Raw genomic sequence first — 24932 nt, forward strand, 5'->3', positions numbered from 1 at the left:
TGGTTGGTTGAGAGTGAGTCGGCTGAAGTTAAATCCTGGGAAGACAGAGGTTCTGTGGCTGGGTCAGGGGGAGCGACGGGTGGACTTTTTCTGGATGGCGAAGTATTACATCTAGCTTTGTCCGTCAAAAGCCTGGGAGTAACCTTGGACCCAGCACTATCACTAGTGAGGAAGGGGAAATAAGGAGGAGCGTGGGGGCGGTTTTCTACCTCCACATGACCCGGACGGCAGCCATCCAGGTCACCGGTCCCCACCTCACCCCATGCCTATGGTTGGAATATCCAGTTATGTAAAACAATGATAGTGATTACTACTAAAAGGGAAAAGATCAGTCTGAGGACTCCAAGATGAGCTATCCACACAGTCCAGTACAGAAACATTCCAGTAGATCATCATGCTGGTATAAACACTGCTGCTGCGCAAATATTGTATGAATGACTTATGGTTTGCTCTAGAGTTTGAGGAAAGGGTGCAGTTGTGGAAGGGGTTATAATGTACTCTCATGTGACCATTGGGAGTGGCACCTGGGGTTCCCATCCCTCTAGCTATGCTACGGCTTTAGGGCCTTTGCAACAGTTCCTAGCAGATGCTGAAATACTAGGAATAGGTGATTCATCTGATTCCAGCTCTCCTTAATTTTATGTAAGAGCCATGCCTATAATTTTGTAGAATTACCTAGTCAGACTAATTTATTTCAATAAAATAGGCCCACGGATTACCCTCGCAAAGCATTGTGAAGCTAGAACTAGCTACCAATTTTTAAGCCACAAGTTCTTTAAAAATCAATTATTTAAAGAGAAGAGTACACAAGCTTAAAGCAGTTGACTCTAAAGAACAGTCAGAAAACTATGTGAGCTCTGACTCTCTGGGGAGTCATCTGGCTTAATCTAACCAAGCAGTTGGAAGACATCACTAGAGTGCACAGAAGGCAAGGACAGGCAAAGAGTTAAATTTTCAAGGGAAAAGAAGTATGCAGGAACCTATGGGTTGTACAACATCCATCTTTCTCCCCTTTCCGATCCTGATCTGTTGGAACTAGAATCCTTTGAATAATATGCCTCAGAACATCTATCTCCCTCTGATCAAGGAAAGGATTATATGAAATCAGACACTACTAAGTCATGATCTGGGACAGAATTATGGGACCCACAATTCTTAACAAGATGTGAAGGACTGGAAACAGGTTATCCTCGCATTTTCTTTTCTTGTGGAGAAGCAAGAGCATCCTAACACCCTGAAGGAAGTCTCTTCTCTGGTGTCTACAGCCAGACTGATGATGGGAAATGTTGTCAAGTCACAGCTGACTTATGGTGACCCTGCTGGGTTTTAAAGGGAAGAGATGAATGGATGTGGTTTGCCTTTACCTGCCAGTGCATAATAGCCCTGGACTTCTTGGGGGGGGGGGGGGTCTCTCTCATCCAAGTACTAACCAGGGCAGACCCTGATTAGCTTCTAAGATATAATGAAACCTAAGCCTTTTCTGCACATCATTTAGAATGTTTCCAAAACGTTTTGATCTCCCCTTCTACCACGATGTTTGTCTGCACTCACCTCCTCCAAATGTTTCATGGCTGCCATGAGTTGTTGTTTTTAAAAAAATATTGCTTATCCATTGAAACAATCCTTCTCATTTCATTGCTTCGATACTCTGGAGATCCGTTCAATCAATGCTTAATTGAGTCACCTAAAACAGCAAACAAAAAAAGCCCATATGAAATGACAAAAATAAACTGGTGAGGAAGAACGGAGTAAGGTGAGGGAGGCAAAAAATGGCACACCAGGCACTAAAGGGGATGTTGGGCAACGATGCAGAGGCAGGCAACGATGCAGAGGCAGGGGAAACAGCCAGAGGTGTATCTACGAGGAGACTGGAGGGTGCACATTGCACCGGACGCACGCCTGGTGGGGGGTGGGCGCAAAAATTTCAGGTTCAATGTATTGTTGAAGGTTTTCATGGCCGGATTCAACTGGTTGTAGTGGGTTTTTCAGACTGTTTGGTCATGGTCTGGTGGATCTTGTTCCTAACATTTTGCCTGCATCTGCGGCTGGCATCTTCAGAGGTGTATCACAGAGGGAAGTCTGTTACACAACCTAGTAAAAATGTTTTCAAAAGCAGCGGAGAAAAGTTGTTTTGGAAACATTTCCAAAAAGGGGGGGAAACCAAAAAACTCTATGAAGGAAACATTTTATTTCTAGCCTAAAAACATTATAAATGGCATTTGTGGAAAAGGCCTAGGTCATCCAGGTCAGAATAACCCAGACTAGATAGGCACATTGAGATATGTGGCTGAGGAGGGACCCCTTCCGGAGCCAATTTGGCCTCTCAGTATGAGGTAAAGTCATGAGGGCAAGTGAAGGATGGGGAGGGGTGGGGGTGGCATACAAGGGAGGGATCAGCATCTGGACATAGCCCACCTACCCTAGCAGAGGGAGGGGGAGGGGAGGGAGGGTGGCATGCAAGGGAAGGGGAGGGATGGAGGGGAGTGAGGGAGTGAGGGGCGGCATGCAAGGGAAGGGACGGGCCCCAGCATCTGGACATGGCCCACCCACCCTAGCAGAGGGAGGGGGAGGAGAGGGATGGTATGCAAGGAAAGAGGAGTGAGGGAGGGGAGTGAGTGAGTGAGTGAGTGAGTGAGAGGTAGCATGCAAGGGAGAGGAGGGAAGGGGTAGCGGGAGGGGGTGGCATGCAAGGGAGGGGAAGGAGGGGTAGTGGAGCAAGGGGAAGGGAGAGGGAGGGGTGGCATGCAAGGGAGGGGAGGGAATGGGAGGGGGCCTGGCATCTGGACATAGCCCACCCACCATAGGGGGAGGGAGGGGGAATGGAGGGAGTGGGAGGGGTGCCATGCAAGGGAAGGGGAGGGAGGGGTGGCATGCAAAGGTGGGAAGGAAGGGGAGGGAAGTGAGGGGTGGCATGCAAGGGAGGGGAGGGGACCTGTCATCTGAACCTGGCCCACCCACCCTAGCGGAGGGAGGGGGAGGGGAGGAAGTGGTGGCATGCAAGGGAGGGGAGGACCCTCCCCTTCCTTGCATGCCACCCCCTCACTCACTCCCCTCCCTTGCAGCCACCCTCCCTCCCTCTCCCTCCGCTAGGGTGGGTGGGCCATGTCCAGATACCGGGCCCTCTCTCCTCCCCTCCGTTGCATGCCGGGCCCCCTCACTCACTCCCCTCCCTTGCAGCCACCCTCCCTCCCCCTCCCTCCGCTAGGGTGGGTGAGCCATGCCCAGATGCCGGGCCCCCTCACTCACTCCCCTCCCTTGCATGCCACCCCTCCTTCCCCCTCCCTTCACTAGGGTGGGTGGGCCATGTCCAGATGCTGGGCCCCCTCCCCTTCCCTCCCTTGCATGCCACCCCTCCCTCCCCTCCCACTCCCTCTGTAAAGCCATTGACCATAATACTTATTTGCACAATCCACCTCGTTCAAAAGGGAGGGAAATTTACCTTTGCAAGGTTGTGATCTGTGGCATTGTTTTATTTGTAAGCAGACCTTAAACTTCTAAGCGATGCAGGGAGGTAAATGCACTGCCCTAAGGGCTTCATTCATCAGTACTTTGTTGCCATAACCTTCTGTCTAAAGCAGAGCATGGCATTCATCATCACAAGACATCATCACAAGACCTTCATATATGAATTATTTGCCACTACACTCTGCCATCTGGAGCAGGGAGGGGAGCACACTTCTGTGAGGTTTCCATATGTGATCACTTTGTCACTACACCATCCTTATCAGTGTAGAGGGAAGTGCACTTTAGCAAGCTCTGAACATTTTGTTGCTCACAGCTGTGAAAAGAAGAGAAGCTCTTCTCTGTGAGGCCTTTGCCTATGAAAAAAATAAACAGAACTCAAGTCATCTCAGTCTAGTAAAAAGAAGGTTTTTGATTTGCTGTCTGCTAGCCAGACAGTGCCAGAATAGGGATTATTAAGGGAAGCCCTCTGGAGTCACCAAACGCCAGTGAACAGAAGAAGCTCAGAAGTTGAGATGGACCCATCCCCAGAGAATGAGGCAACTCCCTGATCACGTGCCAAGTTCATTTCAAGTTGTGTGTGGGATAGTCCATTTTTGCTACACAAAAAGGAGCACACTGGTGAAGAGAATAAAACCTTCCTTTTCCTCTACTCCATTGTATCTTTCTGAACTCAGTTGCTTCAGGCACACATTCTCTCCAACTGTGGAAAGCAGCAAGGAAAGGTAGAGAAAAAGGAAGAGCTTTATCTTTCTTTATTTGGCTGCATTTTCCTTGTCCTGTAAAAAAATACACATACACCTTTGTTTTATATATGAATATGGCATAAAAGTTAACAAATTTTAACAGCCACTTGAATAATCCATGCAAGCACCGTAATGATGAGACAATGTCAGACAGAGTCAAAAGTTCTTAACAATATCCTTTTAGAAATATTTTAACAGCACCCAAAAAAACAAAAAGAAAAATGTTCATGAATGCTGTCGTAAATACTATTAAGGAAAAGTAATATTAATATATTCACCCAAAGGCAAAGGTAACTTTTCAGCTCCCAAGGAAGAAAAATACAATGAAGTAGAAACAAATTATCAGTGTTAATCACTTATCTGACAGCAGCCACAGAACAAAGGAATACCAGGCCAGTAGATGGGATTGCAACTATGGACTCATATTGCTTCTAGAAAGACAGAAGAAAAGATTAATTTTCTAGAGAAAAAAGTACCATTGAATGTAGAGAGAACTGCTACATGGCCTTTAAATGTCTTTGGGCTCAGGTTCTCTCAGTTCGCATAGTAAATTGCCATTAACATTTAATTCAGTGGAACTAGATTATTTATGACCCTTTGAACATTGTATGCATTATAAGCCAGAGAACAATTGCAAATGGACTAATTTACAAGCTGTTTATTGAAGAGAAATTGGGGCTGTAAAACTAGCTTTGCTGATTTGCGTTGTAAAGATCATCCAACCTTTTTGTGAGTTGAGAAGGTCCTTGTATGACAGTTATGAGATAGATGCCACTTTTATGCACATTATTGGATTAAGCAATCTTATAACATCCTGCATGTGAGCTCCCAAAGGCATCTGGTGGGCCACTGCAAGTAGCAGAGTGCTGGACTAGGTAGAATCTGGTCTGATCCAACAGGCTCTTTCTTATGTTCTTATGATGAAGGAAGGCTGGGTCACCCTGTTCAGGGGTCCATAGAATTGGACCTGTTTGTCCAATCTACTTGAAATTTTGGGGTTATTTACAGAACATGCACCAGCAGCTCTTACAGAACATGCATAATTTCAAAAACATCTCCCCAGCCACCTGGAAATTTTTCCCATAGGGAATAATAGACCCTCCCAAAATCTGAATTTCTGAACAAAATCCAATATCACATTGGTACTGGAATTCCAGGAATACCAATAGTTTGGGGTCCAATATACCCAAATCTGAAAACAAATGTTTTTGCACACCCCACATAACAGTACAACTAACATAACTTATTGTTTGCAAAGTCTCAGTAAGCATAGGTGGCTATTGCAGTTGCAAGTCCCCCTGGTTAGAGCCCATGAATTCCCACAATATACACAAAATAGGTTGATCTATGTTATATTTCCAGTCTTACCACAAGCCTGAAAATATTCTGAAATGGCAAAGTCAACCCTTCATAGAACTAAAGTACAGGTTAAAGATGTCATGTTAGGTTGGAGATAACATTTTCCAGACTGATTTGGACGGACATTACAGCACCTGTGCACTGGACACTACTGTTTTGTGAAAAACTAACAGGAGGGTCATATAAAGGGGAAAATTCAGTTGGTGTACACTTTGCAGGACTATATTGATGAGCCTATATATTGTAACATTCATAATTTGATTTATTTGTTTAGGCGTGAATTCAACAAATCCATTAACCATCCAAAAGAAGCAGAAGAAGAATTAGGCTCAAAATGCTATAAATTTTGCAAAGTAACAATGCACAAAAATATGACTAAACATGACTAAAAATACAAAGTCAGTCAAAGTTAAGCGTAACAGGTTCCATCCTAAGCAAAGTTACACCCTTACATCAATGAGCTTGTGTGTGTGTTATGTGCCACCAAGCCACTTCTGACTCATGGCAACCAAAACGCAGCATTCAGACTCGTATTAAGGATCACGAAAGACACTGTCGGCTTAACCATCCTGAAAAATCTGCAGTAGCAGAACATGTCCTAAACAAAACTGGACATAACATTTTATTTGAAAACACTGAAATTCTGGACAATTCAGAAGGTGACTATGTCAGACTGCACAGGGAGGCCATTGAAATTCACAAACACCAAGACAACTTCAACAAGAAAGAAGAGACTTTGAGAATTAACAAAGCTTGGCTACCAGTACTTAAAAACACCAGAATCAAAGGCCAAGGGCATGGACATGCTAAGTTCATGGACAATGGACTCCACCCAGACACAGGATTTGCATTCACCAATACTACTACTGCTGCTGCTGCTGCTGCTGCTGCTGCTGCTGCTGCTGCTGCTGCTGCTGCTGCTGGGAATGCAAATGTGACTACAAATGTACAATGCACTCAATCACACCTTTGCATAGTAAGTTCCACCCAAACAGTTACTGATTGGTTCCCTACCCTGGGACATGGACAATATATACCCCACTAAACATTCCCTTCTCACTACACACAGGGTGTAACTGACTTCTCTCTGTGATACACCTCTGAAGATGCCAGCTACAGATGCAGGCGAAACGTTAGAAACAAAATCCACCAGACCACGGCCACACAGACTGGAAAAACCACCACAACCACTATGGATCAGTGTTCCTAGGCTGTGCTCCTGCAAGGGAATGAGTTCAAGAATTGTGTGCTTACTCACTCCACTTAACCTGGTGGAACTCTGCCTCCCCCATCCCTCACCAACAAAATGCTTTTTTTCTAGGGTGAACCCAGCAAATGAACCAACTTTCAGTACATTGCAGAGGCAATAGCTGGGGCCCCTCCCCTGGCAGCTCTTCCTGCCCATACACAAATCCTCTTTGTGCATGATGGTCCTGACAGGATTAAGTGAATACAAAGCCCTCACCCTGGAAAGAGTTCCCATCTCCAGCTCTGGACCATATACGCCTGTGAAGACAATGGATGTATTAACATTTTTGCCTGCCCAGCATTGTCCTGACTAATACCTTTAATGACCAGCTCATTTACACTGTCATCATTTTACAGTTGTAATTACATCAGCTAATTTCCCCTTTGGAGGCACTCTTGAGCTTGGAACATCAAACTGATGCCTCAACCCATTAGTTCAACAACCCAACCATGAAGGTTAATGTCTGTCTCTTGTCTTTCTCTGGAAAGGCAGGGCTTCTCTTTGTCCTGGGAAATTAAGGGTCTCTCTGGATAATCCCCAGGGTCCCCTTTTCCCTATAAGAAGCCCCCTAGTTTAACAGTCAGTGTTCAATATCTCTGGACACCTCTCTGTCTGTGATATTGTTCCACAACGTGTTGTTCTTCAAGAGCTAAGCATGGGTCACTCAGCCCTGCTCATTGGACCATTCCTCTGCAAGATCAGGTGACATCTATAACCCTTACTTCTCTAACTCCCTCATCTATTCCAGACCCCCTCACAACTGCTTATATCTTAGGACTGTGTGTGTGTTCTGCTTCTTTGGTTATTGTGTGCTTGTGTACCCCCAATATCCCTAAATAAAACTGTTAAGCTTTATTCGCTCTCCTTGCAAAAGCTGATTTCTGTATCAATAGGCAATCAAGGTTCTGAGCTTGCCCGACCTTTTGCTAACCCAAGAATCTGCTCTCTCTAGTTCCCCACTCTAAAAAGGAGAGACTCCCACCATTTCAGGTAATGCTCTCTGTGCTGCTACTGCCACCAAGGTGCCTTGGCACACACTCTAAGTCCACATGGCAGGGAGCTGTCAAACATCATCCTCTGCCATGCCCTACTTTGTGAGATGTGGGGCATGTTGATTGAAATTTTTGTTGATCTGGGAGGCATGATTAGGTGCTAGGGAGAGGGGTTGAACTCAGCAAGGCAAGAGATGATTGGTTGCACCTTTATTTGGAATGCTAAGCTATCTGGGTCTTCATGGGGATGGCTGTTGCAGTGTGAGGGGCACTTATTTTTCTCAGCTCAATGGGCACCTATGTGTTATGCAATGTTTTTTGTTGGTACAACTTTGTGCCTATGTCAGGGGCATTCCAAGGCTGAAATGTCTCAAAGAGTGGACCAACTCCCGCTAAGCCCCACAATCTGCTGAGTTATACCAGTGTGTACCTGCAGTGGAGCTGCACCAGAGCCTGTCAGCAGCACAGCAGCACTGGAATCCTGCACTGGTTTAACAGTCCCTTATGATAGCATATCTTAGAGATATACTGGCAAAGGAATCAGTTGGTTTCCTAAGCCAGTTCACCTTCCCCCTATCCTTAAGACTGCACAGTTTGTATATGTTTTTGGTCAATAGAAACTATGGAGACTGGTTTGAGACTGTGTTGAGTATAATTAACAGCTAGATAGTGGTAGAGGAGTTCTATGATGTATTATATAACCAGGATGTCACACAGAGCTCTGTTATTCAAATACAATTGCACAAACTCTTGCTTCCATAAATGCAGTTTAACCAAATGCATAGCATTAATCAGTAATGGTTTTTTTTTTTTGCAGTGTAATGACCATTGCTTGAAATCTACACTGCTTGTTGGGTGTAAACAAGAAAATCAATATAACGATTTATCGGACTCCTGTAATATTTTCTAATTGCCAGCTCATCAGCCTTTTCTGCTGAATCTTACTTGCATTTTTGTACTATTATGTTATCTATGTATCTAATGCTTTGTATTCATCTCTGCAAATATCTCAGGTCTGGGTGATCTCACAGATGCAGTTTGCTTTACTTATTCATATCGCAAGTCTTCAATTATTTGGATTTTTTTCCAAAGAACATTTCTTTTGCAGTTCCAGCTATAGGACTGTTTAATTTATATACATTCTTGAAACTAAGATGTTGCCTTAAGGACTTGTGCCCAAATTAATTGATCTTCTTTAGAACCACCAAGGATTATAGAAAAGTGACCCTTCAAACGAGAGGAAAGCATTACCCAGTAGCATTGATAACTACTAAATAAATGCTGAGATCAAATTTTTACACTTGATGCTACATATTCTCTGAGCAGTACGCTGAAACAGAGGATTACGCCATTAGCTGACATACTGTAGAATAAATAATACATAATAGAAATGAGTCTCTGACTTCATTTAAAGAACCTTCTAAACAACACACATCCTTAATAAATCAAAAGCAAAGTCATTTATTGTCTAACTTGTTTGCTGTTATCCCTAGTATCTAATGCTTCTAAGTGCCTGTAATTAGAGGCAGCCTGATGGAGTTGTCTTTTTTGAACACTTTTTGAGCTATTATTAAATACTGAACCCATTCATGTATGTACATTGTCAATCTTAATAAATTGTGTGTTAAGGATATTAACTATCTTTTTGTACCATCATTTGTTATACTTTACTCAGATTCTAATTTTCTATTAAGTTCTCACTCTCACTTTATTCATCATTTCAAATAGCAGCTGGGGTTGTCAAATGCTGTCACAGAATTTATATCCAGCTATGCTTTTGTACTGAGGATAATAAATATAATATACCCTATACTGAACAGTGTGATAAGAGTAACCAGAACACTTGCATCTTGATACTACCAAATCATTTTTCTACAGCAATGCAAGCCGTTGCTCCAAACATTACAGTGACTTCAGCTTTTGTGCCTGGAAAGAGAGGCACAAACATTTAGTTTTACTGCCTGGCTGTTCATTCATTGATGCAGACACGGCACGTGCACAGAGTCACAGAAATTCATAATCTGTGCTGATCTGCTGGGTCCAAATTGCCCTTCATGACTACAGGGATGATAACAGGGATATGCTTATTTCACCCATGACATCTCCCCCTTATCATGCTGTGCAAAGATTGAATACAGGTCTTGCATCAAGAATAGGCATTATTCAGTGCTTGTCAGAAGCCTATGGACCAGCATGACCTTGAGGATACTGAATCAATCACCTATTTCCCAATAGCAGGCTCACCTGAAATCAGCATACAAAACTATTCTATGAAAAAAAATTATACTCTGCTTTTCTTCTAGACTCAAGGCATAAGTAACTCTTTAGTCCCTGAACTGCCACCAGGCTCTCACACATCTGCACTTATACCAGAGATCCCCTGGGATATTAATAAGGTGGTTTTCAGTTTCTGGTAGGCAGGGAGTGAGCCCAACGAAAACAAAACCACTCATTTATGTTTCTTGCCTGCTGCATCCAGATATACTTCCCATCTGGAAACAATTGATAACTTGGAAAAACCTGAAACTAGCTCTGTCTCATAGCACTGTTTCTCGGAAAACAGTTCTGAAGGATATTTGCTTGTCGGAATGTCAATGGCAACTGCTATGTTAAAGACCAGAAGAGAAGAAGGATTATTCTTAGACCTATACCAAAAATAGACTTGTTATCCCAAAAGTGTCCTGTCTAACAAGAATTTGTTGCACCTACAATCTTTTCTAACTTGTATGTACAAATGGTGTTGCTCAGAGGGAGTAGATCAGCATGAACAAATAAAAAGTCATGTCCATCCACATATCTTTTTGTGGGAATGTGTATAAAATACTTTGTCATTTCAGTGTCATGGTCTCACATAATATTCATTTCAGGAAAGCTAAACCTGAAGGAATAATCCGATTGATTGTCTTCTCCAAACATCTTGTCTTTACCAACTCCAACAAAAATAATTTCCTTCAAGCCACCACAATTTATTACATTTACAAATGATGTCATAATAGCAAAAAAATCACACTAACCTTTAGCACTTTTGTATAATGTATGTAAACAACTAATAATATTTAAAAAAATCATATGCATTGGTTAGAATTCCCCACTTGAATGCTGCAGATCCTTCAACCACGGTTCCTGAGAGCAGGCAAACCTTAATGTTTCCTCTTGTCTTGAGATTTCCAGTCCTTCTAATCTCCCCACCACCACCACCACTCCTTGCATCCTGCTCTGTGAGGGAGGGACAGACATGTAGCTGGGCCAGAGTGCGCCCGGTGTGCACTCTGGCTTTTTCACACACACACCCCGCAGCACACCCCCCACGGCGCCCCCCATCCCCCCATTACCCCACCCCCACCACTTACTTTAGGAAACCAAGCAGGCTGGAGGCCTGTTCTGGTGGGAACTACATTTCCCAGGGTTTCCTGGGAAATGTAGTTCCCACACAGGCAGGCCTGTTGTGCAGCCTGCTTGGTTTCCTAAAGTAAGTGGGGGGGGCACTGCAGGGGGGCGCTGTGGTGGGGGGAAAATCACGCCCCCCATGGTGCCTCCCCACTTACTTTAGGAAACTGAGCAGGCTGCAGAACAGGCCTGCCTGTTCTGGTGGGAACTACATTTCCCAGGGTCTCATTTCCCTGTGTGTGTGTTTGTGAGACAGAGACAGAGACAGAGACAGAAGCGGAAGGTGGTGCCAGCAGCAGCGAGGGAAGAGCTGGGATAAGCCAAGGAGAGCCATTGTACTATGGCACCAGCAGAGCACATTAGGTAGCCAACTTCCTTGATGGAAGCCCTCCACCAAGGCAAGTCCACCTCCTTCTTCAGACAACAGCTGGGTCTGCTTCTTTTGTTTGTGGCATCTTTTGAAGTGGCTCAAAATAGTTTTTTAAACTTTCCTTGGACAGAGAAGGAGAATGAGCCATGCTTCCCCCCTCAACTTCTGTCTTTTGCCAAAATTGCAATATCAATATAACATAGAATTATTGATGTCATAAAGTAATAATTATATAAACATTTAAAGGGCTTTAAAAACAATAGAGAATCACAACCTCATTGCAGAGTGAATTGCCCAAGGAAAGCACTCCATACATAATGGGCCAGAGACTGCTGGAAAGTGCTGTCAAGGCTGTGGGGGTCTGACAGATATTAACTGTCTCAACTGAATGTTTCCTAACTGAACAGATATTATTCAGTGGAGAAATATCATTCAAGAACTCTGAGAGTTATTGAGTAAAACTGTATATAAATTTTTCTGACATTGTAGCTTGTGAAAGAAAACATTTACCTCAGCCCAGGTTGTAATGTAGAGTTGCTCCGCGGGCCCTTCCCAGCCTCCCCCCACTCCCACATGCAATCCCGGCCTGTGAAGCAGCTCCATGGGCCCTTCCCAGCCTCCCCCCCCCCACTCCCACCAGCAATCCCTCTGCAGGCCTAGTCAAACTTCCCCACCTCCCCCCTCACCAACCAGTCCAGCAGCCCCTTTCACCTTCCCACCCTCAAATATCCCAATTCTCCCCCCATCCTAACCTACAGCTTCCTACCCTACCCCCAACCAAGCCTCATCTTCTAACCCCCCCAATCTCAACCCTCACTTTGCCACCCTCCCCTACCCCAATACAAACTTCCCAACCCTCCCCACCCTCATACTCACCTATCAAATCCCCAGCCATTTTCCACCCTCCCCCACCCCAACCCTCACCTTGCCAACCCCCCCACCACCCCAAACTTCACCTTGCCACTCTCCCCCACCCCAGTACTAACCTGCTAGTATGTAATAAATGGGAAAGTTCTAGGCATGTGGCAGATGTTATTTAACTGCACATACAGCCATCATAATCAAATGACATTACTTTGACCATTGTTAAAAAGTGGAAACCAATTTTGCATCAATGAAAAGGCTGCATGCTCAACAAAAGCTTTTAGACATATGAATTGTGGTTGTTAATCTGAACTCTTCTATGGTTTAATACATTGTAATTGATTTTAAGTATCTGTAATTAATGTTATAATGAATGCTTTTTCACCAGCAAGAATGGTAAAATGATCACTTAAATTCTTCCTCTGAAAGTTACATATTTCATATTTCAGTAGGTCCCAGTGCATTATGAACTTGTATTTGTATGCTGCTTTCCTGTTTAGCACTTTTAACAGGAAAGAGAGCAGCTATGTGAAGTGGCAAGCAAGAACATTACACCTCCACTCAGCCTTCCATAGCAATTACCCTCTGCCCTTTCCAAACCTAAGGTAGAAAGAACTGATTACAAGTAAGAATGAATACATTTATTCAATTTACTAAGCATCTCTTTTTTCATACTGGCACATACTGTGATTAGAACAGGACAGGACAAAAAAACATGTCAGGGTAAATGAGCCATGTAGAAACCAATGTGCCAAATGCCAAAAATGTCATTGATTTCAATGAATTGGTTTTCTGTAGAGTTAGATAAGAACAATGGAATTATTGTGCAATAATCCTTGTAAGCATTTAATTTTCAAGATATGAAACAGGAAATATATATGCATCAAGAACTGGATATACAATATGCTTATTTGGAATTTTACTGTAAGTTCTTTATTAAAATAATGAAGGAACAGTTTACACCTAGAGAAAATCATTATCGTATTCAGGGTGGGGACCATTTTAATGGAAATTTTCAGCAGCACTAATATTATGATTTATAAAACATCAGCTACTTTTCCTAAATATAACACAGAGGTTTATTGACATATCCTAAATATACAAATAACAGCTTTTGCACTGCCACAGATTTTGTAATATCCTGCAGGTGCATGTGACTGAGCCCTTACTCAGGTGTGTGTATGTATGTATGTATGTATGTATGTATGTATGTATGTATGTATGTATGTATGTATGTATGTATGTGTATATTAATATCATTATTAATACATAGCTTCACACACACACACACACACACACACACACACACATACATACATACAAATATATACAGATATATTTGTATATATATTTGTATGTGTGTGTGTGTGTGTCTATGTATATAAGCGAATTCCACTCACTGACTCATTTGCCAACGGAACTCAAAAACTGCTGAACCTACACACTTGAAATTTGGCACGCCGGCTCCTCATGTGCCCAAGGCACTCAATAAGGAAGGATTTCCAAAAATATTGAATTCAACTCGAGATATAAGCTATTTACTGCTTTTCCTATTCATCTCTGCCTGTCTGCTTGAACATTTCATGGATGACAGTTGAGCACCAAGGCACTTCAGCTGGCTTCCCAGTTCCTCTGAGGAGTCACTCACTCTAACAGTGATTGGTACTTCACATTTACATCTACAGCTTCCTGTCACAGAACTTTTCAGTGACGGCCATGTTGCTGCTCTAACTCCACTATCCCCATCGACCAGCTGTGGTACTGCCCACCAAACAACAGGCACGCTTGATCCACTGGTGCGATGCCTTAAATACACACAGCAACTTACACATTGCATTACACACAGACAGTGCCAGAAAGCTGCTGCAAAATATGCAAAACCCACCCCGCCACTCCACAGGCACGCTATGAGGAAACAAGCTACATGTCACCCCTCAGTTCACAAACACACTGTACAGAACTATGCTGACTATCACCCTGAAATTCACAGAGACACTGCTCTCACCAACATGTAGCGAACCACGAGTGCCCTGCTATCCAACAGCAACCTGTTCCTTCTGTTGCAACTGCTACAGAGGGACTCAACAAATTCATGCAGATGCTGTGATCACCAACACATAGCAATTCACAGGGGCCCTGTCTAACACCACGTTCCTCAGCACGTAGGAACCTGTTCCTTCTACTGAAATCGCTAAAGGAAGAACATGCTTCACTGCTGCACCACCTGCCTTCTAACACAGCACTCCTCAACACATAGGCTGTGCTGAAGCATGCGCACTGTCACCCCGAAATTCACACACAGCCTGTGTGGGAGCATGATGAATGTCACCCTCAGGACAACAGACAAGTGAAAGAGAGCAATTTCATGCCAACATTCAAAGTGCATGGACAGGTCTACCACAGGACAGGAAGCCTCAAACCGGGACTCCAGCACCATGACTGCACCATAGCTCACACAGGAGGTATCAAGGCCCTTAGTAGGATGCTACTGGCCACAACCATCTTACGGGTGGAGTTCTTTGCATTTCTTATGGGTGGAGTATTTGCATTTCTGTGTTCCACTTTTCTCAACTTCCCGTAGCGAAGCCCGGGCACCCTGCTAGTATATATTTTTGTTTTCATGCATATATATATATATTTATGCATATATTTTCATCTTAATGCCACATAGAAATTCTTGTAAAATACTGATTGGACAGGGGCAGCCTAGGACAATTTATGGTTCCTCTATAACCATGCATAAATATATATATATATAATATATATATACACAGAATATATATATATATATACACAGAATATATATATATATATACACAGAATATATATATATATATATGTATGTATATTCTGTGTATATATATATATATATATATATATATATATATATATATATATATATATATATATATATATTCATGCATATATATATTCTGTGTATATATATATATATATAGAATATATATATTCATGCATGGTTATAGAGGAACCATACATTGTCCTAGGCTGCCCCTGTCCAATCAGTATTTTACAAGAATTTCTATGTGGCATTAAGATATCAAAAAAGTCACAGGGTCTTTGATCAGAGCAGGTGTCCATGCAATATCAGCACTTACATCCAATCCATAAACTCCTTGGGCTGCTAGTATCTTGCCACAACATCTGATGCGTAAGTGTAGGAAACATTGCATAGTTACACCAAACCTTCTGCAATATGACAGTGTTTCTATAATCAATGCAAGTGAGCTCTCACTAGATTTAAAAATATCTTTGAAAGTCCATGCTAGAGGATAAGAAATTAACTATTAATTTAAGTGTTCTGTAATTCATTACTATGGACAGATGGCATTTCTGATAGTTTCCTGAACTTTCACAGGCTACTAAAAATTGCCACAAACTTTTCCAAGTTGTTCCAATAAAACAATATACCAGAAAAGGGCATACACATTTGTGTTCATTTGTGTATAATGTGTCATTTGTGTGGAATGTATCAGATCTGATGTGCCTAACGAGGAACATATGTGAGAAATCAACCTTATTTGTAATGATTTCCAATTAACTCGTCTTAGTGTATTGCCGAACAAACACCTCATTATAGTTGATTATTTACCTTAAAAGATCTTATAGTAATTAGGTAGAATGAAAAACTCCTATGCACACTGAAAATTAAAGAGGACTGTTTTTGATCCATTAACCATCCACTTGGCCATGGTTACTCATGCCTCACTAGCATCAGATTCAGAGATGTACCAGGGGAAAATGTTGCCCAGAGATGTCCATTCTCCCCTGCCAAGCCGACAGTCCCTTCTGCTCTCCTTTCTGGGTTCCATGCTGGAGCCTTTGCTTTTATAAGCTTGGGGGTTGGGCCATGCCCCCAAGAGATGGGAACACAAACGGATTCACAAATATATGATATATATAATACACACACACATATACACACACACATACACACACACATATACAGACAGACAGACATAAAAATCATTTCCTTCCTGTTACACATCCACATTACTATACATTTGGTTGCATCTTGGTACCAATAATAGCTGTGCGATCCCCCCCCCCCCCCCGCCCCAGCATTTTTACCAGCCCCATGTCAGTCTAAATGGGCCATGCAGAAATGGCCTGTGAGTGCGGGCATTCCAAAATGGCCTTTTTTTGCCCTTTTCTGACTTTTGAGCATTCCCTGGATTTTTCAAGGGTCAACACTCTTCCTTATATCACAAAGGTTGATTGTGCAGAGGGCAAATATAATGGGTACAGGATAACCTGGGGGGGGGGGGGACTTCACACAGGTTCTGCCCCAAAACAGGCCTGTCCTGTTTAATTTCCCCCAACCCAAGTTTTGAAAAAATCACTAAAGCAGTGGATCCTTTTGAAAAAATCCCAGGTTGGAGCTGCTGCTGTTCAAACAGCCAGGCAGGAGGCATTTAATTTCCATCCCTTCCACCGCACTGTCCATGGTCAGGGAGAATCTGCTTGCCATTGCCCAGCCATTGCAGGGAGGCCCCTTTTCTTTTTAAAAATTTTTGCATTTTGTATCTGCATTTCTACACAGGTGTAGCTGGTCCTATTGTGGGATGATTGACATGGCTGTAGGGGTTCATTTCTGCATGCCTGCATAGGTATGCATGTGTTGCAGGAAATTTTAAAAAAGAAAAGCATTATGTGTGAAGGTACAAAAGCAACCCAGATTGTTTCTAATGTGAATGTTTTGAAATTGAATTTTCAGTAACATGTCTGAGTTATCTTTGCTAAGATCAACCGTGGGCACTCCATTGTAATTATTCCCAGTTTTCTATGGTTATGCTAAGATTGTATGCTTGCAAAATTCATTTTAAAATGTGGATTTAAAATCTTATCCCTTATATCAACTTGTTTTTCAAATTACATTTCATTTTCTTTGAATTCCATTCCTTGGATACCAGTCTAAAATTCAAAAGAAGAAAATTATGAGCAGATTAACAAATCACAGATTCTTGAGATGTCAGTTCCTCACATTCTAAGTATCTCATTTGTGTTTTGGTGCTGTGGTCAAGTAAATGAGTTGGAATCCAGACAATATAGCGGTAATGCTAATGGAGAAAGCTGAGTTGGAAGGCTTTGATGGCATTTAGCTAGGGTTGCCAACAATCTGGATTAAAAATGTCATGTTCCTTTAATAGATTCTTAATGCTTAGAAATGAGCAGTTGATGCTTGTCATAGAATGGAGGTAAATATCATCTGGTTAATATCCCATTGAGCCTATGTTAAAGGGACAGGAGCAACTATAGATTTAGCTGATACTATCTTCCACAAGCAAAATTTGGGGTATACTTTTGGATTCAACCTTGCTGATACTGTCAGACTGGTGTAAGTGCTAGGAATCCCTTTTCCAGCTACTTTTTAAACTAAATAAAATAAAATAATAGTACTGTGATGATTTTATATATGGTGTTTTATGTTGTACGCCGCCCTGAGCCCTTCGGGAATAGGGCGGTATATTAAATTGAATTAACAACAACAACAACAACAACAACAACAACAACAACAACAACAATAATAATAATAATAATAATAATAATAATAATAATAATAATAATAATAATAATAATAATAATAATAATAATGCAGCTGATTTAAATGACTGTTCAATGCTTCTGTAATTTCCACACTGGATTACTACAATAGATTACTACTCTTGAAACTTCAGTTGGTACAAAATACAGCTGCTCAGTTGTTTTTAAGAGACATAAGAATATTAAGCCTTGAAATTATTTTATTGATTTATCATTTGCTTCCAGGCTTGATTTATGCTGACCCCATAGGTTTATAAGGCAAGGTGCCATCCATGGCGGTTTGCCATTCTGTCTTCATCATGATCCTGATATTCCTTGGAGATACCCATCCAAATGCTAGCCTGTGTCAGGGCTAAGAGAGTGTGGTGGACCCAAGGTCACCCAGCAAGCTTCCATGGCATGAGCAAAGATTTGAACTGGGTTGTTCACATCCACCTTAACAGCCACACCACACTGGCTCTTCTAAAACTCTTTACAATTTGTGAATTCACAACCCATAAAGCTAAAGAACTACCTATCCCAATCTAATTCCATGCACCAATTTAGGTTTGCTAAACAGGTGCTGAGGTGTTTCAGAGGAACTGGGAAACAATCTTTTGTACTATTTTCTCAGAACTGTAGTGATTAGTTCATCACTACTTTTAATATAGATCTTTGTTCTGTTTTAAATGTGTTTTTGTTCTCTAATTTTAAAACTTTTTATTACTGATGGATTGTAAATTACTTTATAGGTGTCTGAGTAAACATTTTCAAGAAGCAATCAAGCATCAATGGATGGTCCTCTTCACATATCCAAAGTGTGGCTTATTTGCATATCAGAGGTCAAGGATAATTTCCAGATTCAAGTAGTCTCACTTCATGATTGGAACTCCAGATGTACTACTTGGCCCTAAAGCTACTGTAGGAATTCCAAAATAATGGTCTTCGCTAGAAGACCCCCTAGTCATACATGGACCATCAATAACAGACCCATAGAACAAGTTAACCAGTTCAAATATTTGGGCATAACTCTTACTAGCAACCTTAATTGGGCAGTACATAGGAAATTAGCATTCGCTGCAGCTAACAACAGTGCCCTAGCAATTCAGCGTTTCTTTTTCACTGTGGGCCACCAGTATATACCATCCGCATTGAAGGTGTTCAATGCTAAATGCGGCTCTCAGCTCCTCTATGGAGCACCTATTTGGATTGGAGCTATAAACAAAAATATAAACACAGCCCAGTCCCGTTTCTTCCACAAAATTATGGGCTTACCAAATTGTGCTTCATATGCAGCCCTATGTTTAGAACTCGGGCAAATATCATATGCCACGATGGCCTGGCTGAGAACTGTCAGATACTGGCTACGTATCCACTATTTGAAGGATCACTCCAGTTTGTTCCACCTCATGCTTTCCGACTATGCAAATTCTAGGTGGATGAAACTAGTTGAGGGAAAAATCAACACTCTTGGCTTTTCATTAGAGTCGTTAGTCCCTCTTTTCCTAACAGATGCATATAGCTGCTTGAAAACTAAGCTACTAGAACATGAGTATCAGGATATGATAACAGCTGCGAGGAAAACGTGTTCCCCCCCTGACCCTGCTTATTCCAATTGAACAAGGACACATGGCCAATTATTTACAGTGGATCACCAACCCTAAATTAAGAAGAGCTTTAACACTGGCCAGATTCAATCTAATGCCTTCTATGCTGCTCTATGGCAGATATCAACAAATTGATAAACAGAGGAGGCTATGTCCATGCAATATGGGTCAGGTGGAGACACTCGATCATACCCTCTTTCATTGTGTAAGGTTTGCAAAAATCAGAATGTCACAATCTGCACTTATCCCATTTCTGTATAACAATCTAACTGATGCTCTTAAGATACCTATGCTTTTGAACAACATGGATCCCACAGTGTGTGAGAATGTAGCAAAATTTCTGCTAACAATAATAGACATAAGTCTAGATGAATACCAACCAATGTCTATGTATTATGACCACATATAGCCAGCAGTAATTTTGCTAGCTTCTGTCAGTATCCGATGACGTTTAAGTGAGTTAACTTAGCTGAAGGAATGTCCTATAGTTACAGAAGGACCATGTATATATTTTAGTATTTAGTATTTTAGTACCAGTGTCTATAATTGTGAGCAATAATGGGCAAATTTTGTATGCTGATTTTGTATGTTTATTTTATGCCAATAAAGGCTTGTGAACTGGTACTGTAGGAATTGGCATGCATTGTATTATGGTGCAGCTTTAAGCCTTAGTAGGCAACTGTATGTAATCTTATTCAGCATGTCAGATCTCAGACATTAGGAAGATGCTTGCATGTCTGTCCTAAACAGCATGTATAATATTTCAGCATCTACAAAAGATGTTTACTTGTCCTCTGGAGCTGGAAACAATGCAATTCTTGTTCTACAGGATTTACTTACTGTATTTGAAATGTTAAAACGATTGTTTATAGAGAATGTGTTTCCTTGTCTCTCCCCTGCCCCACAAAAGGCAGGCCTTCAAGGATGCAAGAATAAATATTATCTCTGGGTACATCTTAATTTTCACCACAGAGTGGGTGTCATAAAGTTTCCATCATTCTCTGTCTAGTTTTATGGGTCAGATAATTGACTGCTGTAGATTTATAAAATCTATGGATGAAATTTCCTCCCACTCTTTCCACAGGTCTTCCACTTCTGCAATGTTTCAGAGGGCCTAGCAGAATGAGATAAAATATGAAATCTTAGTGTAATACAGATGTACTATTTCAGGGTTATCTTAGAGTTTAGAATGTTTTCATTCATCTTGCAATCATGCCATGAAACATGCATTTTAAGTGAAACCTGGTAACAGAAAAGGTATCTAAAAATAACTCACCACAAAACAAATCACGGTGTTATTTTAAATCTGACATGTTAAATCTTTTAAAGTTGAAAAATTCATTGTACATGTATGTATCTACCCAGACATGCTTAAGAAAGAGACAATTAATTTCAATTTGTATCTCCTCCAGGGCAGTTAACCAGGATTCCTTTTCATTCCAACTTACTATAATTTTATACAGTTTCCACAGTTTTAGCCAGATCATTTTCCCATTAATGTTGACTTACTCTATTAAGATGTCAAATGTACCAGGAAGAAAAGGCAATCCATTTAACATCTCATTTAGGAAATAGGACTTCAAATTGTTCTATAATTTACCATATTAAAAAATAAAAAATAATAAAAACTGCCCCTTGCTTCCTCTTTTTTAACTCCTCCCTATCCAGCAACTTTGTGGCAGCTCTAAATTCAGTTTTTCAGACATTGAAAAATATTTTTCCAAATAATTGAATCCTGAGGCATTTTAATTACCAGTTATAAACAGACTAGCAGAAAAGCCCATTGGGCAAACAAATACAGATGGTTTTAGAAAGCTGTTGGGGAGAATGCTCGTGAGCTTCTTGCTGGCCTGGCTGAAATAGGCCACTGGCTGTGTGGCAAGATCCTCACTTCTGGCAGTTTCCTGCCTTCCTTCTTTACCTTGTCCTCCATCCCCTTCTGGTAGTGGGTGCATTGCAATGCACCCCTGTCCCTCCCCTCATTTGCTGTGGGTGGCGCCTGCCTCCTCAGAGCAGTACTACCCTGTTCCTCATATGTACAACTGGCATCATGCTGGGTATTGGAGGGGAAGAAGACTGGTGGATACCACTTCTCCTTTCAATCCATGTGGCTCCAGAGTGGCAGCTTTGAGAGACAGAGTTGCATTTCTTGGTGGGTGAGGAGGGAAGGTGTTATCAATGATGATTGTGTTTAAAGCAAAGGATTGTGTGAGGCATAGTCCAGTTGACCGCTCTTTGCTTGGGAAATGGCACCCTCATGACTACATCTCCTGGAGTCCTTTTCTTTAAGGAGTGAGTCATCAGAACATGACTTGTCATTTATATAGTAGGATACTACTGTCTAATGTTATCAGGGTCTTCGAAAAATTTTGACCAGCCACAGTAGGCTGGATCTTACCTTAGATTCCAAAGAAACTGTAGTATATTTATGGTATATGAAACTGGTTGCTTCCCATTCTAAGATTTGTGTTAGTTGATTTAGTTAGAGTTGCAGATTGCATGAGCTTCCTTGCCCTGAAACCAGTTGCTCCCATTCCTGTATCTTCGTGTTAATTAATGGATGTCGTTTTCAACACACCCATCTCTGCTGTGTCAACCTAAGAACAGGAAACCTAAGATCAGAAAACCTTCTTCCTGATTTGCAAATGAAAAAGAACATGGCAGAATCAGAATGGATCACCACAGTCCCTTTAGCTGTTGCTAGTCTATTTATTACATGTTTTCCTTTCTTGCTGAGACTCAAGGCTAAACTCATAGTTATCTGCCTGTCTTCAAATTCAAAACTTATTTTCTTTTCCCACAAGCACTATCTTACCGAACTCCAGTTTTCCGACTCCCCTCTACTGCTACATCACCCCAGCCTAACCTGATCTGGTCAGATCTCAGAAGCTAAACAGTGTTGATACTGGCAAGCATTTGGATGAGAGACCTCCAAGGAATACCAGGGTCATGATGCAGAAGCAGGCAGTGGCAAGCCATCTCTAAACTTCTCTGGCCCTGAGAATCCCACCAGGGATTGCCATTAATCAGCTATAACATGATGGCAAAAAAATGTATCATCGCAGATTTGAGGATGGAGAAGTGATGAGGCACAGGGGAAGAAAAATGTACACACCCTTTTATTTGGTAAAATTCTTTGGCTACAGTTTATTTCTTAATTCCAGGCAAAAGGAATGGGGGCACAGCATAGGGACAGTTCCTGGAATCAGGCAAGCTGCCTGCCACCCAATGAATACCCTTCCCAGTCCACCTGCTGGTGGAAAACCATGAAATGGCACATTAGTGGGAGCCATACCAGCACTAACCTCTCCCCAGTCCCCTTGCCATATGACGGTGTAGGCCAGCCTGCTGCTGCTACCTCGGCATGCAGCTGAGTGGCTCCACACACCCAAGGTCCCTTATTGAGGCCACCAACGGTGGGGAGGCAGGCACAGAGGTACAGTCTCCCCACCCAAGGAATACATCCCAACATCCAACCTACCAAAAAGTGGGGCCACCCAGTTCTGTTCTCATCAAAGCTCCTAAGCCTGAAACCCACCACACAATGCATTCTGAAGTCTCTGCAGTCATATGTCCATGCTCTGACTAAAGAGGGGATACCTACCTGAAAGAAATATCAAGGTGTCAATATCAAGATTTAGCTTAAATTGTGCTACCTTGCCAAGTCCAGGGTGAGAGTTCCCCTGCATTCTCAATGCTCCAGTAAGCAAGGTAAAAAAAAACACCGCAGGCTCCTTTCAAAATGCTCTTATGACCCATTTGAGCAGCTGATTGTGAATAGATTTTTATGCCATTTCAGACATAACTGTTTTGGCTCCTAGCAGCCTACCAGATTTTTTTTAACCTTTTCATACAAAGCCGCTTGTGTCCTGTTCAACTTCCAGAGTTGAGCTGGTTTTTATGAAAACTGATTTGTCCCATTGTAAGCTCTTCCTTGAGCTTCCTTGACTTGCCGCAGTGTGCTGTTTAAAACATCTGGAGTGCTTCTGAAAGGACTGTTCCCCCCACCCACCCATCTTTTTCCATGGCACATTCTTTATTGGGTTGTTAAGGTGCTTATCTCATAACTCTTTTTTGTAAGGGCAAAAAGGAACATCCCACAGAAACAGGTGCAGCACTGTTTGAAATGGCCAGATTGCTCCAAAGCACTTTAGAGACAGCTCATTGAAAGACTGAAAGAAGCTGTATGAAATGCCCATTTCTGTATTGTTTTTCTCAGAAACAGAGCAATAACAGATGACCTCCAGTTCAGAACAGTAATCTGAAAGGGCACTTAATATGGAATTCTGCAGCTAAAGGAAGAATATTGAGTATTATGCCAGATGAAAGCAAGCCCTTGGGATCACCTGCTGTAGAAAGGACCCTGGTCATAAAATTGCTTTATATGAGCTCCCAAAGTGGTGTATGAAAGAAGGAAGAACAACATACACTGCCTTAAACTCCTTGAAAAGAGGGTAGGATAAATATGCAAGGAAGAAAGGAAGAGATGACGAAAGTTAACACCAATCCTTTTAGTAAGGTGCAGAGATAAGTATCAATTTCTGAACTTCTGACAGCAAACTTATTGGCAAATTAAATCCTAGTTCTGATTTGTCTTGATACTAGGATATACTTGATGCTGGAGCTTCAGAAAGAAATGTAAAGAGATCATTGATATAAATGTGTATCTGCAAACAGTAGACATGGATGATTGCCCGCTGCTTCCCTATTTCCCAATCACACATTTAAACCCTGCAGAAGGAAGTTGCTGGGGAGAGATTTACAGCATCATCCTAAACAGAGTTACACTCTACTAGGCCCATTGAAGTCACTGAAGCTTAGAATGTTATAACTTTGCTTAAAATGGTTCTGCTGGTTCTAAAAGCAAAGAAAGAAGTTACAATAGAAATGTGTCTTTTGAGATCGATGGGAAACTAAGCAGCTACCCAACTCTTGTAAATTGTTGAAATTGAAATAACAAAGCTAATTGTTGAAATCAACTAACAAAACAAAGTCAGCCACCAAAGAAAGCAATGGAACACATTTTTTGCACATCATTAAAACTGAGTAATCACAAAAACTGTCTGATGAAAAACTGGAGGCAAGTACTCTCAAGAATATTAAACATAAAAGTTAAATTTCTATGAATGCTTACTTTGCCATCATGCTGAATAGGTCACAATACAATTTGTTTTCAGATTCAGCAACATTCTACATAATGCATAGCTGAATGAAAAATCTACAGCACATGGTTTACTCACAGTTTTATGATCACCAATAAATACTGCATTATATAATATTACTTGAACGTTTTGAATGCTGTCGTGCAAGGAGAAGAGCTTTGTCAGCTTCTGGATCTGTGACCAATTTCAGACT

Source organism: Sphaerodactylus townsendi, linkage group LG05 (genome assembly GCF_021028975.2).
Source record: "Sphaerodactylus townsendi isolate TG3544 linkage group LG05, MPM_Stown_v2.3, whole genome shotgun sequence".
Classification (NCBI taxonomy): Eukaryota; Metazoa; Chordata; class Lepidosauria; order Squamata; family Sphaerodactylidae; genus Sphaerodactylus; species Sphaerodactylus townsendi.